Source organism: Ixodes scapularis, unplaced genomic scaffold, assembly GCF_016920785.2.
Source record: "Ixodes scapularis isolate PalLabHiFi unplaced genomic scaffold, ASM1692078v2 PGA_scaffold2__306_contigs__length_199485367, whole genome shotgun sequence".
In the NCBI taxonomy this organism is placed as follows: domain Eukaryota; kingdom Metazoa; phylum Arthropoda; class Arachnida; order Ixodida; family Ixodidae; genus Ixodes; species Ixodes scapularis.
The window spans coordinates 89,674,113-89,691,216 of record NW_024609857.1 but is presented as its reverse complement, the minus strand read 5'-3'; positions in this window follow the sequence as shown (position 1 = coordinate 89,691,216).

Genomic DNA, 17,104 nt, shown 5'->3' with positions numbered 1-17,104 from the left:
ACCGCGAAGTGTTCTGTTCGGGGACAGGGCAGCGCTCTTTAGGGAGTATTGGGGTCTGTCATGGATGCAATTTACGTTCCTCTTCGTGATTCAGTCGTTGTGCGTCAATTTCGCTGTCGTCGTGTAAGGATCGGACTTGGAGTGTTTTTAACAAGGCGAAAGCCTTATATGTTTCATCGTTCAGTCGACCTCGAAAGTCCATGAGCGAAAACCTGTCCACACGAAAGGCATGAAAAATATTCTGCACGCACACTCCTTCACATTTGCACCCTCTTCGAAGGACCTGACGACCTTGACGTCATCCCAGAGTTTGTCCTGGACGTCGACATTGACGCCGTCCTTGAGGTCGTCCTGAAGATCGCGCTAGAGGTCGTTCTAGATGTCGTCCTAGACGTTGTCTTTGACGTCGTCCTTGAGGTCGCCCTCGAGGTCGTCCTAGAAGTCGTTTTAGACGTCGTCTTTAACGTCCACCTCTATGACGTCATTCTCGACGTAGTTCTTGAGGTCGTCCTTAAGGGGGTAGGGAAACGAAATTTCAGCGCTCATTTCCTAGCTTTAATGTGTTGCATGTTGCACCCTAACCTCAAAAACACCAGTCTTCCGTTGAAAAGGAGAAAAAAACTAATTTTAAAGCTAAATAAACGACTTTCAGTGTGCACCTGTTGGCTGCATGCGGAGCCTATTTGGGAGGTAGTCTAGCAACGTTGTGGAATCTGCTACGTAGTCGAGACGTAGCAGATTCCTTCGGAGCAGCGCCACTCTTTGACATTTCAACGTTTCAATTCTTAGCCTTCTTCCTGAACCCCCAAATCGCGCATTTCACCGAATGGTCCAAGAAGGTGGAAAGGAAGGACTTCCCTCTTTCTCGGACCCTCGTTCGTGCAACCGGAAACAGCCATTCTCCCTCTAGGCTCCTTGCATTGACGTCACATCGCATACTTTTGAACACCAAGTAAAAGGAGGAGAGGGAAGCTGCTTTTGTAAGAATTTTTCGTTGACAGATTAATCTCCTATAATCTTCTGGGGGGAGAATAGCGACGCCTGTACAAATCCGGGAGGCACAAAGGAGGATCCTGATAAGAGGGGAGCTCCTTCTTCCCCTTTTCTCTGGAGGGCATCGAAAGTGACGTCATGTGCAAGCCCGTCCCTCAAAACTCGAAAAAAGTTGCTTTGCTCACCACGTTCAGCCCTAAGCTGACAGTGTTGTGGGAGCTACGTGCTCCTTGGGCCAGCCGCACGCTCGTCACCCCACGGGTACTTCGAACGGCTCGGTTGTAACGCGCTGACGCTATTGACACCACCACAACGCTGACAACGCCACCAAGGGCAAAGCTCATAACCACGCCAGCCTTGCTACGTCACGTATGCGGGGAATCTTTTCTTTCTGTTTTCGTTTGCGCCGGATATCCCGTGACGCATCGCGCTCTCCGTTCGCTTCTCTTCGGGCGCTTGCTCGGGTGCACCGTTTGGAACGAAAAATATAGCCAGTCGTTCAAAATACAAACGTGCGATTATCATTTACGGTTATTATCCGTCATGATTGACTCATTTACGAACAAAATCTGAATATTTCAATTTTTGTTTCCGTACCTCTAAAATCGCCCTCGAGGTCGTGAAAAAAGAGAATCTAAAAAGAAACAGTGCGTGAAACAATGTAAATCATGCGTCTGTCTTTAATGCACCACCACCCGGGCTTTCGCCTTCAAGTCGTCTTAGGGATAACATAACAGGCCTTTCAATTTTGTTTGTCAGGCCGTTTTATTTTACTTTTGTTTTCTTTTGTGGGGGAGGGGAGTCATCCTGTTTGTACTGTACACGGCTTCCACAAAGAAGCCCAAAGCTGTTTCAACACTCTCTTTCAAGTATTTCTCTGATTAGAGGGAAGCAGCCTTGATAATTCCATAAATATGACGGACTAAAATGCGCGCCAAAAATTATGCATGAGAATTTCGAGATTTAAAATTTTTTAAAATTTCGAGATTAAAATCGTCCCGACTAAACATAACTTTAGAAGTGCTGCCACGGGTTGATTGATTGAGATCTGCGTCTAATGTACTCTATTTTGGCCAAACCTGATTAAAAAATATGGAACATTCACCCTCCCCCAAAAAAAAAAGAAGTGGTAAGCTTTGATCTCTAAAAATATTCGCCGATGAAAACCGAAAATTTCATTCTCAAATAAAAATGAATAAAAAAAAGCGAAATTCACAATAAATAAATAAATAAACGAAAACGAGGAACTCTTTTTTTATGTTACCCCGCCACGCGACGGCGGCAGTCAGTTTGAAAAAGGATGTCTCCTTGTATCGGACCGCGGCGAACCTGAACCAGAACCGGCGCGCCTGCCAAACAGCGCTGCAGTTTCAACCCCACCTCTCCTATCATATTTGCTTGCCTTTCTTCGAATGCATGCAAATAGGGTTTATTCGCGCGCTTAACTATCACCCAGAGCTATCACCCAGGCAACGTGGCACCCGAGGTACATAATTCGTCCATGGCGCTGCTCACGGTCGGGGCCAAGGCCTCCGCTCCCCCTCCCCTAAATTGACGGTGCAGTGGAGGCTACGTGCTCGCCATACCAATCAATTGCCTGCCTCTGATCATTGACCTTGCTCTCCGCGAGTGAGTAATATACGAGGGGGTGTAATCAGGTGGTGCGGCCGTTTTTTGAAAGCTGGATAGAAAGGGCACACAAAGCGCACCACGTTGCAAACACCTCCACCTTAAGGCCCTCTACAAGTTTTCAATTGACACCTTTACCCCTTAAATCATTATTTTAAAGGTTAGCTGATTACATTTATTTCAATAAATAATTAGACTCAATACAACAATTACTGGCTCATTACTGGCAAGTAGTTTGCTTTCTATTTACTATCAAAAAGCGATGTGGTCAAGGAATAACAGAAACCGTTTTCTTACAGAAAGTAAGTTTTAACTGACTTTTTTTACCCTACAACTACGTTTATGAAAATAACATAAAGTCTTGTTTTTTTACCGAGAATTTAACTTTCTATGGACAATTTTTTTTACCAAATCAATCTGTTTCTTATAAATAATGTAATCTCTGTTTTTTCACAGAGAAGTGTGCCTGTAGTTTAGCTTAACAGAACCGCTTTGGTATTTTTACCGAAACTTTCTGGATATTTTCTGTTGTATTACATACATTTTTTACAGTGTAAAACTGGTAAAAGCAAGCGATCTAGACAATAACAAGGATTTTGAACGGAGGAAAGAATAATCTAGCCCTAACAGACAAAGAAAGGAACTTACTTTGGAATGACCGTACCATGATCTTGGCTGTTGAGCAGATTTGACGTAGTTCCTCGGCTCACAGTCGCTTCCTTCTTGTTTAGACACATTTGAAACTAAGATAAACTCCACGCATCACGACTAATCGGTGAATTGACCTGAAGACAGAGATATGAAAACCCACACGCCCGGCCAAACGTGCAAAAAAGGGCTGTGGATTGGATTGCATTGCATTGGTTGGCTCTAATGGATATCTAACGACTTTACGGAAACTATCTTCAACACGCTTGCAATAAAACGACCAGCAATGCAAATTAAAAAAAAACATTAGTATACACAGTAATAATAACTTTTTTAGCATGTAAACATTGCCACAATAATATAAATGCGTCCTGAACACGTAGCAAAAAATTAAATACGAAACTAACCGCACAATGTATCCAACCGACTTCAGCAGACGTGTAATCTTTTAAAACATCAGACATTCTGTATGTCGGTTTGGCCTTGGGTGTTAAAGGGATTGTCCGGTCAAATTTTGTATTCGAGAAAACAATTTAATATCATTGTTATTGCCTCGAGACGCATCGTACGTGCAATATCTGAATTTTATATGCCCCCTTGCGTGAGTAATTGAATTTATACTGCTCCAATCGCATTCTAGCATAAACGCTGCTTTCGTTGGCAACATTGAAGCTCTGACGTCACAAAACACAAGGCGAGTATTTTTGTCTCGTCGTTTGCCTGCGAGTGAACGCCTCTGCGTGCTTCGTTTTTGTTGTTGCGCTCGACTTGTTTTGTGGTTGGGTGACATTTTTGTTACGCGATTGGGTGCCACAAGCACCGGGCAGCACATGTGAGCCAAGACATGACGTTCCACACTTTTTTGCGAGACGTGCAGTGACGTGCAAGGTGGATCATCGTCGTGCGTAGGGACTGGGTTCCCGTCAAGATCGAGATCCCGCTTATGCAGCAATCATCTCACAGAAGAGAGCTACGAGCTGAGCTCTAAGCGGACGGAAGGCTTGTAAGCTGAGGTGTGATGCTGTGCCAACGATATTAAACTACGTCCACCCACTCCTCGCCCAAATCGGATCCGTCAATTTAGGTCTGTTCGATTCGCCTGAACTGGCTGAACTAGTTTGGCAGTGCAGGAACTGGTGCATTCGATTCAACCGGAAGTTGCACGACCGCTGCACTGGCGCGTTTGATTCATCCCAGTTCTGAACGAGTTCAGACCCAGTTCCTCAAAATCTTGCACCGGCTCCGGACTCGGTTCAGCGTCCGCGCAGAAGCAGACGACAAGAGTAGGCGGCGATAGCAGAACTCGTCCGTCTCTGCTCCCGGTGCCATTTTTCGCAGCGCTTGCTCAAATGTCTGCGATGTTAAACAATAACGCCGATACGGAGGTTGCATTTCCTCTCATTTATGATAATTACGTACCCGCGGTGGACGCGGAATTGAGATCATAACCGAGGGTAGGAATTTGCTTGATTATGATATTCTAAACGCGTTTTAGGCACCTGCTCGCGTAGGTTTGGCTCCCTGTGGTGAGTGTTGAAGTATTGGCTCACATAAATTGTTTCTTTTTGATGCTATGTTGGGATCCCCAGTGTTGATATTCTTCCTTACAGACACGGGAAAGGTATTATTGCCCTCTTGATAGTCCCCGCCTTCAGTTGCTCTTGGATGCGGTCTAAGATTTAGTGCGTTGGCACTCGCATGTCCCCGTAACTGAGCATAATACTGCACGTTTTGTCCGCTGTGGACGATCACTAACGGGCCTGGGAAAAACGCCAGTCGGCATTTTTTGCCGATTCTCGCTTTAACTTGATGCCAAAGTTACGGTCGATAACTGTCTTGGCCAAGACGCTGCCGTCAGGCCTTCGTCTTCGAGGCACGCTGTTGCCAGTGACTCCTGACGCAAAATCATCCTGATGCCGTGAACCTATCGTCGAAATGCAAAGATTTTGCCGCTACCTTCTAGACTTGCAACCGATATAGTTCAGACCTTTATTATGCAGCGAAACCGAAACCAACAGCTTGGCCATCTCGAAATGATACCAGAAGTTGTATTTAGCACGCGTGCAGCCCGATATCTGTTTGACCCGCATGTGAAAATGGAGCGTAGCTGCAATTCACCAAGCTCGTTCAAGTCAAGTGACGACGTGCATTTGAACGATTCGCCGTTTGCCTTCGACCCGCGGACGTCGCCTCTGAGGGAATGACCCGCAGCCTCATCACCAATTCAGTGGATCCGCCGAAATGTGTACCGAGATGCCGCTTCGTGTACCTAAGTGCCGCTTCAGAGGCGAAATCTGCATCCTTTGCTTTACAAGCGCCCCTAGTTCGATCGGCGTCCGTCGCCGTTGTGTTTGCGCGAAACGGCATTCGTTTGCTCGAAGCTTATGGCTGTCTGCAGGTAATATCCTGCTAAAAGGCGTGAATTTTTTTGCACGTGCTTGGGAACTGCATTAAGAGAACCGTATTCCTGTAGGGTACTGCCTAGGAGACTATATAATTCGAAACAAAATACAAGACATCCATCGACCAACGCTTGTTTTCCCGACCATCCGACAAACCTTTGCGTTTTATGACGTCACGCAGCACCTACGGATGTCAGCCGTTGACACTGGCGAAATTCGGGGTGCAGTTTCGTACATAGGATCATGAAAGGTTTAATTAATAACGGGAGATCACATATTAAAATAAAAATGACGTTTGTCTATATGAAAGCTCCCTCGATGTCACGAGCGCAAGAACTTAAGTACTTCCGGTTTCGACCGGACAATCCCTTTAACGCGTCCTGCTGGCAACGTAGTGGTCGGTGGTTCGAATCCCACTAGAGAGAAAGTTTTCTAATATTTTTTTTATCGCGTTTTTTTCTTGTTTTATTATTTTAAATATTTGCTGTGTTTTTTGCAGTCGCCGGCCCCCTACTTTAGGGTAAAAGTCACGCAGAATGTGAAAATAGAAAGTGCGAGCCCAAATTTGAATTGATGCAATGCACAAAACGTGGCCCTCCTGTTTGCCGGGATAAATCGCTCCCTCCGTGCTAATAGGTTGGTTGGTGTAGTACGCAAGCAGCGCAAGTGCTTTCAACGAAGTAAAGAAGCTAATAATAATGGGAATATTGAGAGAAAAATGGGAAAATGTGTATGTAAATGGTCAAACTGCCACAGTGATGCAGCCGAAGTTTGTCTGAAGGCGGACACCTTTAGCCACTATTAAAACAAAAATACCGCTATTTTAAGGCAGTTATTTACCTGAGCTCATAGCGCGCTACGTATTGAGCACATCTCTTAATTTTCTGACCTCCGGAAAGTAGTACTTAATTTTGTTCTGGCACATCAGTGATATCCATCGCCTGCCCCCTGATTTTACTTATTGAGGTTGTGCTCCGCAATTTTACTTTTTTATTAGGCCTATAATGTTTTTATTCCTGAGATCGGCGAACAGTGCGGATAAATAAACTAGCTTTCAGAAACGGTATCGTTCGGTGTGATAACATTTATGTTTTGTAGCGCCAAGGGGTCATATTCACAAACCCGGCAGTGTAAACACCCACAACGCCTTTGTGTTTCCCGTTTTATCGTGTTAAACAAAAAAAATGTTTTTATATTTACTTTTTTTTGGTGCGGTATGTCGTATAACATAAGCTATCGGGGACAGATCATCTGGCTATGTGAACATTTGAAATATTTCTGTTAGATGGTCGTAGCTACCACAGAAAATAGTCGATTCTTGCCTGAAATAGCACATTTTCACAGTCAATTAAAATCACCAATAACATGATCTCAGGAAAGTTGTGTACATCTCGCAGCGTCATAAGCAAAACACACATCTCTTTCTTGTCCAGATTCTGCAATGTAATGCAAATTATTGTTTTTGTAACTCAAAGCGCGTGCTCAATCATGCCACGTGTTTGTTAATTGTGGTTGTTGTTCTTCACTCGGATTCTCCGCTATACCGTGGGAAAATAAGCGCCAAAAAAACACGGACAAAGAGTAGATTGACAACGACACAGGGCGCACTCTCAACTGAATTTATTAGGAAAAAACACAAACTTATATACCAATGGGAGCACACTATCAGACACCACACGTCACGTTAGTCTCCGCCCAGACCACGTTTCAAATATTCAAACTCATTCGTAGACAGAGCCAATGATGTATCGCTAATGCATTTTTTACCCCCTCTCCTAATCTGAAATGCCTCGTGAAGCTCGCGTGACACTTTGTTTCTGTACCTCGCCAATATTTTAGTACTGTCAAATGATGGGTCGCAAGTGCATCTTTTGCAATGCACAGCCAAATGCCCTGACGGTGTAGTTCTAGTTGAAGCGGCGTGCTCGCGGACCCGATCATTAACACACCTTCCAGTCTGCCCTACATAGCTTGAACCACACGTCATTGGTATTTCATAAACGACAGCGGTTGCGCAATCAGTGTACTTATTCCTGTGCTTGGTATGGCACGGGTCAGTTATCGGTTGTGGATCATTAATTCTCCTGCATAATCGCGACATTTTGTTGGGCGCTGAAAATACGACCGGGACATCATAGCGCCCAGCCACCTTCTTAAGGTTATGGGAGACACCGTGCATATATGGTATCACCACAGGCCGTACGTTGCTCTTTTCGCGCGGTGGTTTCTGCGTCCCCTTGAACTTCTTTATCAAGCTCCCAGCCACTTCGACCAATGAGCTCATTGGGAAACCCCCTTTTCGCAGACGATCTACTTGTCTGACAAAGCTATCGTGGGCGCTATGCAGGCAAGACTTTCTGAGAGACGCCTCCATACACGAGCTCGCGATGCCTCTCTTCACTAGCTTGGAGTGGCAGGAATTGAAGGGAAGGACCCCCTTCTTAGATCTAGGGGAGTACTCCCAACAAATGTGCTCACCTAGAAAACTTAGCTTGAGGTCAAGAAATTGTATAATTCCGTCTTTAGGAGTCTCGTGCGTAAATGACAATCCGCGGCAGCAAGACTTGAACACCTTTAGCGTCTCTGAAACTTCACAGCTAGAGAGATCGGGATTGCGTCCCAGGATGAGAAAATCATCCACATACCTAAATATCTTGTATTTGCCATCACTCATATCAGAGCTATCCGCTATCGCCTTTCCGCACTTACTTAAAAAGATATTGCACAAAACCGGCGCGACACTGGCACCGATGCAAATTCCCTTCTTTTGTAAATAAACACCTCCCTCAAACGTCACAAACGTGTTCTTTAAATAAAAAGACAGGAGCTCAAGGAAAGCCTCAACATTGACACCACAAGAGCTCTGAAAAGCCGCAACCCCACTCAGGTCGATGCAGTCTCTTACCGCAAGAAGGAAATTATACAATTTCTTGACCTCAAGCTAAGTTTTCTAGGTGAGCACATTTGTTGGGAGTACTCCCCTAGATCTAAGAAGGGGGTCCTTCCCTTCAATTCCTGCCACTCCAAGCTAGTGAAGAGAGGCATCGCGAGCTCGTGTATGGAGGCGTCTCTCAGAAAGTCTTGCCTGCATAGCGCCCACGATAGCTTTGTCAGACAAGTAGATCGTCTGCGAAAAGGGGGTTTCCCAATGAGCTCATTGGTCGAAGTGGCTGGGAGCTTGATAAAGAAGTTCAAGGGGACGCAGAAACCACCGCGCGAAAAGAGCAACGTACGGCCTGTGGTGATACCATATATGCACGGTGTCTCCCATAACCTTAAGAAGGTGGCTGGGCGCTATGATGTCCCGGTCGTATTTTCAGCGCCCAACAAAATGTCGCGATTATGCAGGAGAATTAATGATCCACAACCGATAACTGACCCGTGCCATACCAAGCACAGGAATAAGTACACTGATTGCGCAACCGCTGTCGTTTATGAAATACCAATGACGTGTGGTTCAAGCTATGTAGGGCAGACTGGAAGGTGTGTTAATGATCGGGTCCGCGAGCACGCCGCTTCAACTAGAACTACACCGTCAGGGCATTTGGCTGTGCATTGCAAAAGATGCACTTGCGACCCATCATTTGACAGTACTAAAATATTGGCGAGGTACAGAAACAAAGTGTCACGCGAGCTTCACGAGGCATTTGAGATTAGGAGAGGGGGTAAAAAATGCATTAGCGATACATCATTGGCTCTGTCTACGAATGAGTTTGAATATTTGAAACGTGGTCTGGGCGGAGACTAACGTGACGTGTGGTGTCTGATAGTGTGCTCCCATTGGTATATAAGTTTGTGTTTTTTCCTAATAAATTCAGTTGAGAGTGCGCCCTGTGTCGTTGTCAATCTACTCTTTGTCCGTGTTTTTTTGGCGCTTATTTTCCCACGATGTACCAACTGGCCCATCTAAGCATTTTATTGCACTCCGCTATACCGTTTTTATTTTATTTTTCCTATCAGTGCCAAACACGTGCGTATACCACCGACCTTAAGTATAGTGCATCAAATTAAACTAGCTTCCTGAAAAGGTGTCGTTCGGTGTTGTGTAATTTATTCTTCATAGCGTAGGTGGTCAGAGTCTCGAATCCTGAACTGCAAATGTTCCACGCCGCATTATTTTTTCTCGCGTTTTCGCGATAAAACACGTCAGCCCTGCCATGCTGGGATCAAATACACCAGCGTCGGCAGTTATTTGCGAAGGATTGATCTACGCAAATATTGCCGCGCGCAAGGCTGAGAAAGCAACGCTCGGTCACGGTCCTCCAGAAAGTTCCCGTTTATTCAAGTACCGCACGTAACTTCTATCATTTATCCCTGCCTTTGTTTTCTAGAAAGTGCGTGTTCATTCTCGCCCCGATCACGCGACGCTCGAACCGCTTTCGCCGAATCTTCGAGATAGCGGCGCACTCTAGATAAGAGGCCGCCCGCGACCTTGTCGAGTCAGTCTCGCCCTAGCGCTCGATTCTGCTGACACGCCGACTTCGACGCCCGCGACGTTCTGCTTTCTTCTGTTTCCTTCTTTATTTTTTTGGCACAAGTTCGCCACATTAAACGTTTATTTCTTTCTGTTTATTTCCTGTTTTTTTTCTTTGGTCACCACCTGTGACATTTGGTGGAGGTGCGGGGTACCGCATGCCCCTGCCGCGTACCCCTCCGAGGGCCCACAGTGCAAGTCCGACGCCTAGCCCACGAAGAACCGACGAAAGCACTTCCGAGATCCGGTTCAGTCGTCGCACCCAAGGTCTACAACCGGAATTCGGACCTCTACCGCCCAAGACTAAGCAGCCAACGAGGCCAACGATGGACAGCCAGTCGTCCCAGAACCCGTCCACCGCCAGCGTCGTATACCTGCCCGTCGCACCCAAAACTCCGACGCCTTTCCACGGAGACGCCCACGAGGACATCGAGGACTGGCTGCAACATTATGAACGTGTGGCCCGACATAACGGGTGGTCAGCTGAGCACTGCTTGCAGAACCTTTACTTCTCGCTGGAAGGTACTCCAAGGTACTGGCTGGAGAACCACGAGGCTTCTTTAACCTCGTGGGAGGTGTGCAAGCAAGAGCTAGTGAAGACGTTTACCAGCCAACACCGACGCGAGAGGGCCGAAGACATCCTTCGAACAAGGACCCAAGGTCTGAATGGAAGCATCACCAGCTTCGTTGAGGATGTTCTTCGCCTGAGCGCCCGCGCCGATCCTCAGGCTACAGAGGAGAAGAAGCTGCGACACCTGATGAGGGGTGTCAAAAGCGAGATATTCGGAGGTCTCATTCGCAATCCTCCGACAACTGTCGACGGGTTCGTCACGGAGGCGACGAATATGGAGCGTGCGCTACTCGCACGCGCCAGACACTACGAGCGGCACCCTGGCGTGACTACTCTGGCGACATCAGGATACGACCTTGGTACCGACCTCCCAGGCATCCGTGACATCATCCGTGAAGTCGTCCGGGAAGAAATCCGCAAGATGCTCCCCGCTACGGATCGCTCGTCCTCCCTGTCGCTCGCCGAGGTCGTCCGAGAGGAAGTCCACCGAGCCTTCCAACCTGAGATTCCGATCAAAACGACGACGCCAGAGGAGCCTACTTTGAGCTACGCCGCCATGGCCCGAAGATCGCCGCAAGCTAACCGCCAGACCACGGCGCCACCCCGACGAAACCCTCCGATGCCACAGTATCCTCGACGCCAGGAAGGACAAGTCCACGACGTTCGCCCGGAGCAACCCTCGTCAAGGAAGACCGACGTGTGGCGAACGGCCGACCGACGCCCTCTCTGCTACCACTGCGGGGAAGCCGACCATGTGTACCGCCGATGCCCATACCGACGACTCGGGCTGCGCGGATTCCACCCAAACGACCCGCGCCCCCGGTGTGGTGAACGCCCTCGGGAGATCGACGAGTACCTGCGACGACCCCAGTCCCCCGAGCCTGCGTCCCGCCGAGAGTTCCGGTCGCCATCGCCACGACGTCCAGCTTCGCCGATGCACCGACCCCGACGTGAAAGCCTGTCGCCCCTCGCTCCTCGCCGGGGAAACTAGGCGCGGCAACCCCTGGAGGTGGAGTTGCCGAAGACGACCGACGTAAAGAGCCTCCAAGAACGCCGGAGCGCTCCCACTCTCCCGACGCCACGCATCGCTACGACGCCCCTGCAACGGTGTCCAACAACCTAAACGTCGTCATCGACGGTCACGACGCATCGGCACTCGTGGACACCGGAGCAGACTACTCAGTCTTGAGTGGGAGGCTCTCCCGCCGCCTTCGAAAAGTCATGACGCCGTGGGAAGGACCCCAAATACGAACCGCCGGAGGACATCTCATCACACCAGTCGGGAGATGCACTGCTCGCGTCGAGATCCACGGTGAAACGTGCCCTGTCAAGTTCGTCGTTCTGCAAGACTGTTCGAGGGACGTTATCCTCGGAATGGACTTTCTCTGCGAGTATGGCGCCGTCATCGACCTCGGAACAAACCGGCTGACGCTACGAAAACCTGCTCCACCAGCGGAGGAACCCGAAGCGACGTCACCCACGGTCCGAGTCCTCGCAAACCACGTAAACCTACCACCGCGGTCGAGTGTTTTCGTACTTGTCGGGATCGATGAAGCTTCCTGTGGCGAAGTTCTTCTCGAGGGAAGCCTCCAATTGCTCCTGGGAAGAGGCATAGGCGTCGCAAGGGGAGTAGCTGAACTTCAGGATGGGCGGACTGTGGCCCTCGTGACGAACTTCCGAAACGAAACGCAACACCTCGCCAAAGGTGCAGCCGTGGGCCACGTCGAGAAACTCCGAAACCCCGCCGAAATCACTGCAATCACTGACGAATCCTCGCCGCCCCAGCAAGACAGTACGTCGCCAGCGCAGCTCGACATTGACCCTAAGCTTCCGGACCCTGAACGGCGTCAGCTGGTTAACCTCCTCGCCGAATACCGCGACTGCTTTGCGACGTCGTCGAAGGTGCGCCAGACCGCGGTTGCCAAGCACCGCATCGTTACTGAGGACGACGCGCGCCCTGTGCATCGATCGCCGTACAGAGTCTCCGCTAAGGAAAGGGAGGTGACCCATCAGCAAGTTCAAGAGATGCTGAATGACGACATAATCCAACCTTCAAGCAGTCCATGGGCCTCTCCAGTCGTGCTGGTTAAGAAGAAGGACGGAACTCTTCGGTTCTGCGTGGACTACCGGCAGCTCAACACGGTTACGAAGAAAGACGTCTACCCACTCCCCCGCATCGACGACACTCTAGACCGGCTGCGCCACTCTCGATACTTTTCATCGATGGACCTGAAGAGCGGCTACTGGCAAATCGAGGTCGACGAACGGGACCGAGAGAAGACAGCCTTCGTCACGCCGGATGGACTGTACGAGTTCAAGGTGATGCCCTTCGGACTATGCACAGCGCCAGCAACTTTCCAGCGTGTCATGGACACCGTACTGGCAGGGCTGAAGTGGCAGAGTTGTCTCGTCTACCTTGACGACGTCGTAGTATTTTCAGCTGACTTCGACGAGCACTTGAGACGACTCCGAGCTGTTCTTCAAGTCATTCAGACCGCCGGACTCACACTCAAGCCGTCAAAGTGCCGGTTCGCCTATGACGAACTGAAGTTCCTTGGCCACGTGGTTAGTAACGAAGGCGTCCGCCCAGACCCCGAGAAGACTCGCGCCGTCGCGGCATTTCCAGCGCTGACAGATAAGAAGGCCGTGCGAAGATTCCTTGGACTTTGTGCCTATTATCGACGCTTCGTCCGGGATTTCGCAAGGATTTCCGCACCACTTACAAATCTCACGAAGGACGCCAAGAAGTTCGAATGGGCCGAGGAGCAACAGCAGGCATTCGACGAACTGAAACGACGACTCCAGACTCCTCCTGTGCTTGGACATTTCGACCAGGATGCGGAAACAGAAATTCACACGGACGCAAGTAACGCGGGACTGGGCGCAGTACTAGTCCAAGTGCAAGAAGGCATCGAGCGAGTCATCGCCTACGCAAGTCGGACATTGTCCAAGGCGGAGAAAAATTACTCCACAACTGAGAAAGAATGCCTTGCGGTCGTCTGGGCAATAACGAAGTTTCGTCCGTACTTGTACGGCAGCCCGTTCCGTGTAGTCACGGACCACCACTCGCTCTGCTGGCTTGCGAAGCTGAAGGACCCGTCAGGACGCCTCGCTCGATGGAGTCTTCGACTACAAGAGTTCAACATGACAGTGGTCTATAAGTCAGGCCGCAAGCACAGCGACGCCGACTGCCTGTCCAGAGCCCCCGTCGAAACCCCTTCCGGCTGCAGCGACGACAATGACGACGAGTGCTTTCTAGGAGCAGTGAACACCGACGATATGGCACGACGTCAACGGGACGATCCTGAGCTGCGCTCATTAATCGAGCACCTGGAAGGGGGCAGGAGTACCGTGCCACGTGTCTTCTCACGAGTACTGCCGACCTTCGCCATCCGACAAGGTGTACTCTACAAAGAGAACTTCGGCAACAACAACACACCTTGGTTGCTGGTAATTCCGAGTGACCTTCGAGAGGAGATCTTCCAAGCCTGCCACGACGACCCGACATCCGGACACCTTGGTTACAGCCGGACACTGGCCCGTATTCGTGAAAAGTATTACTGGCCGAAGCTCCCCAAGACCGTCCACCTATACACACGATCATGCCACGAGTGCCAGCGACGCAAGAAACCGCCGACGAGGCCGGCCGGACTTCTGCAGCCCATTTCTCCTCCAACCACACCCTTCCAGCAGATCGGAATGGATCTACTTGGTCCTTTTCCGCCTTCGACGTCGGGGAACCGCTGGATCATCGTCGCCACAGATTATCTCACGCGGTACGCCGAAACGAAAGCTCTTCCTTCAGGGACGGCTGTGGAAGTCGCCAAGTTTTTCATCGAGTCCATCGTCCTCCGGCACGGCGCTCCCGAGGTTCTGATTACAGATCGCGGATCTTCGTTCATGGCCCAGCTGACGCAAGAGATCCTTCGTCTCAGTGGCACCGGCCATCGTCGAACCACTGCATACCACCCGCAGACCAACGGACTGACCGAGCGACTCAACAAGACAATCGCCGATATGATCTCTATGTACGTCGACGTAGAGCACAAGACGTGGGACGAGGTGCTGCCCTATGTCACGTTCGCCTACAATACGGCGGTTCAAGAGACCACTGGATTCACCCCTTTCCAGCTGGTACATGGTCGGAAGGTAACGACCATGCTGGACGCCATGCTGCCCCATGAGCCATCTGACAACGAGAGCGACGACGCCCAGGCGGTTGCTCAACGCGCCGAAGAAGTTCGCCAGCTGGCCCGACTCCTGATTCAAGACCAGCAACGCGTCGACGCCGGCCGCTACAACCTTCGTCGCAGGGACGTCCACTTCCAGCCCGGAGATAGGGTGTGGGTATGGACGCCCATCCGTCGCCGCGGCCTCAGTGAGAAACTGCTGAAACGGTACTTTGGACCATACAAGGTACTTCGTCGCCTCGGCGAGCTGAACTACGAGGTGATGCCCGACGGAACACGAACATCGTCACGCCGCCCACCACGACCTGAGGTCGTCCACGTCGTGCGCCTGAAGCCGTACTACGCTCGATAGGACTGTGGACCTTTTGTGCTCCAAAAGACTCTTTAGTTTATCGCTCTTTTTTATTTTGATTTGTTTTACACTGCTTCGGGGCGATGCACTTTTAAAGGGGGGAGTAATGCCGCGCGCAAGGCTGAGAAAGCAACGCTCGGTCACGGTCCTCCAGAAAGTTCCCGTTTATTCAAGTACCGCACGTAACTTCTATCATTTATCCCTGCCTTTGTTTTCTAGAAAGTGCGTGTTCATTCTCGCCCCGATCACGCGACGCTCGAACCGCTTTCGCCGAATCTTCGAGATAGCGGCGCACTCTAGATAAGAGGCCGCCCGCGACCTTGTCGAGTCAGTCTCGCCCTAGCGCTCGATTCTGCTGACACGCCGACTTCGACGCCCGCGACGCTCTGCTTTCTTCTGTTTCCTTCTTTATTTTTTTGGCACAAGTTCGTCACATTAAACGTTTATTTCTTTCTGTTTATTTCCTGTTTTTTCTTTGGTCACCACCTGTGACAATATTTCCACTCGCTATTCATGAATTGCCACAGTTCGTCAAAATCTGGAGGACTTGACTGCATAGTAAAAACGGCAAAAAAAAAAAAAAAAGATAAAACGATGTCGGTCAGTAAACGGAACTTCCATGGCGGGGCTCGCCAACCTGAACAGCAAAGCGCCGATGCCGGCCAGTCACTGAGCTTCTGTGTAAATACTGGCCATCAAAGACAGCAAAGTGCCGATGCCGGCCAGTTACTGAACTTCCATGTAAATACTGGCCATCAAAGACAGCAAAATACCAATGCCGGCCAGTTACTGGAACCTCCATAGAAAGACTGGCCAGCAAAGACAGCAAAAACCCGATGCCGGCCAGTCACTGTAACTTCTTTGGCGGAACTGGCCAGTGAGCAAGACGAAACCCCGACGCCGGCCGTGGCCGGTGGCTCACCGGCGCCAATGGCCGGGCGCCGCCATCCTGTTACCGGGACCGGCCGGCGTAGTCCCGATACCGGCCGACGCGGTGTGCTACCTGGGTCAGCGTATGGGGCAACGCTTGGGTATAATGGTACTTTTTTTTTGCAAATATAAAGTTTTCACATTATGACATTGCAAAACAAAAAAGTCACAGGTGTTTTTTCGGTGTAGTGACCAGATAGATTGCTTGCTGCAAAACAAGTACTATATTTGAGCAGGCAGAGTGCATTTAAATTGCTGAACCTATGCAGGTTTATCACAGGTCTAAGAAAAGTTTGTCGAAATACCTGCAATACATTTTTCAAACTGTGTGCAATACATTTTTCAAACTAGCACAATACAATTTTAGAATGTTATTACTTTTAGACTTGTCTGGTAATTTGGGTCCCGTTGCTGTTGCATCAGGTGTCCCTAAGGATAGTGTACTCTGGCCTCTATTGTTTCTACTTTATATCAATGACCTATCATCATCAGTTAAATCGACAATTAGACTTTTCGCTGATGCTTGAGTTATTCACCGGAAAATTAATACACCTATAGTGATCACAATATTGTCCAAGACGATTTAGATACAATATCATCATGGTGTTCCCTATGGCAGATGACCATTGACACATGTAAATGCAAAGAAATGTCCGTAATTAAGCCCTCCACTAAAACACTAACCAGTACTCGTTACTTTCCAAACCACAAGAACACACATTGTCGTACAAGTATTTGGGCGTGTATTTTACAGACTCATCATCATGGATCGAGCAAATAACAAATAGCACACTAAAAACACATAATTTGTGAAAAAAAAATTTGTATGAGAAAATTATTCTCTTCAATAAACACATGAATCATACAAGATGCAATAACCATGTAAGAACTATATATTATATATAAGAAACTTAC